Genomic DNA, 2,207 nt, shown 5'->3' with positions numbered 1-2,207 from the left:
ATTCTAACCTTAGTAAAATTAAATTCTTCTGCTTTAATTTCTCTTCTAATAAGTCTTTATTTATAACCCAAACCATTCTTGGATGTAATTGAACTTTCGAACTTGATTTTTGATGATTTGTGAAACTCAATTATTGGTTCAATTTTGCCCCAACTATATATTTTGTCTTTATTTTTTAAAATTCTATTTTTTATGACTTAATTTGACAAATAAGATTACACAAAAATAATAATGAAAGATGATGAAATGATTAAAATTAACAAGATACATTATTTTTGACATTTTTCAAACTTTTTGAAATATATATAAAAAAAGTAAAAAAAAATTAGGTTATAACAACCTTACATGTTTCTCTTTGACAAAATGAGATGACCTAACTATTGACAGAGAACCTCCAAAAATAGGATAACAAGATGCCGATCTCCTTGAGAATCATTTCATACTACCGCAGGATGGTTAAAAAAGATACCACAAGATCGCTTTCAATGATTTGTATGTGCTTTCCATCTGCTTATGAAATTAATGATTTTGCTAAATCATTCATCATTGCAGGAGCATTGGAAAATGCAAAATCAATTACTAATATATTTGTTTGGAAGTGACAAACTAATTATTTTTCTGGACTGTAGACAAGTATAAATCTCATTTTCCTTTGTAGCTATGCTTTTGTTGCTGCTTGCTAGTTCTCTCTCTCTTCTTTTTCCTGGGAAGTTCTCCACTGCTAATCTTATGACTTTTAATTCTGGGAACTTCAAAGTCTTTTTTTTTTTTTTTCATTACATACTTTTTGTCACTGCAAAACTATCATATTGTAATGCAAGGGATTAGTTTTCCCCCCCTGTACATGCCGTTGCGTGGGGGAAGTTGTAATATAAATTTTGTTTTTGAGAAATGCTGAATCATCCTTACGTATATGTGTGCATATATTGGTGGGTGTTGCCTAAGCGGTATGGTGTCGTAGGATGAATGAGTGGAAATATTTTTAAATTTGTAGTTGTGATGAAATATAGACTGCATTACATCGCGCCAAACAGAGCATAAATCACTGCCTTGTGTTATTTATCTTTATCCAGCCCAGCGCTCATGTTCACGCAAAGTGTGTTAGGTGATGTGGTTTTGGTATTTGAGGCTTTGGCAAGCATAGCTGGCATAGTTTTCTTGAAGTATTTTAAGACAATGTAATCAAATGGAAAAGAGAAAGTAGAAGGAACACAAGCAAAATGATTGAATTCCTTTTCTATGAGAAGGAAAAGCATTTCTCTGTTTTAATAAGAGATCAAGAGGGTAAAAGATTTTATATTGCTGCCCAGGATCGAACTGGGGACCCTTAGTGTGTAAGACTAACGTGATAACCACTACACCACAGAAACTTGTGCTTTTTATAACATATATATATATATATATCCATATCTCCAAAGACTAACGTGATAACCACTACACCACAGAAACTTGTGCTTTTTATTACATATATATATCGATATCTCCGTCTTTGGCTCTCTTGCAAGGGTTTATTGCTGGGCTTCTAATGTGCTGAATTAATTTAATTATGGAAGATTCGCATACTTTCAGAAAGATTTGCACATTTCCGGCAATCTATAGCTGATTAATCTTTTTTTGTATATACTAATAGTTCCAGTAGAATAAACTCTCCTTCTAACAAACTTTGACAATTAGATTATACAATAATATCTTAAATTTTAAAAAAAAATCCTTTAAAAAACTATCTAACACTTAAATGGAAATATAAAATTAATATTTTCATCCACAATGCATATAAAAAAAGTTTATTTTTAAAGACTTGAAATAAATAATTTATAACTCAACCTTTTTTTTTCAATTCTTTTCTCTTCAAATATAACAAATTTATAAAATAAGTTATACAAAAAAAAAAGGGCTTGTAGTTAAGTTTTAATGCATATAAATGAAAAATACAATATGAATAAGGTAATGTTTATTTTTGCAATCCAATCGAACTTTTAAAAAAAATTAATTTTTTTTGTTTGAGGCATATGGGATCGACATGGTTGCTAGACCCAGACACACAAATCTAACATGGTTGTAAGACCTAGGTGCCTAGGTATGACAAACATGTCTGACTTGACAAATAACAAACAAAGAGGATAATTATGTTCTTTAGTTGATAGGAGAGAAAAAAAAATACAAACAATTGATTATTGGTAGCAAGTTAACCATGATTTATTTATGCG

The 2,207-nt window shown here is 30.1% G+C and overlaps 1 non-coding gene across 1 annotated transcript; it reads right to left on the bottom strand.

Moving 5' to 3' along the window:
- Positions 1 to 1,297: 1,297 nt before the first annotated feature.
- TRNAV-UAC (transfer RNA valine (anticodon UAC)) lies at positions 1,298 to 1,370 on the bottom strand. Its single transcript has one exon. It is a non-coding gene; the product is annotated as a tRNA-Val (tRNA).
- Between the last annotated feature and the right edge of the window lie 837 nt (positions 1,371 to 2,207).

Source organism: Populus euphratica, unplaced genomic scaffold, assembly GCF_000495115.2.
Source record: "Populus euphratica unplaced genomic scaffold, PopEup_1.0 scaffold900.1, whole genome shotgun sequence".
Classification (NCBI taxonomy): Eukaryota; Viridiplantae; Streptophyta; class Magnoliopsida; order Malpighiales; family Salicaceae; genus Populus; species Populus euphratica.
The sequence above is the reverse complement of the archived record's forward strand: the minus strand, read 5'-3'. Positions and strand labels throughout refer to the sequence as shown.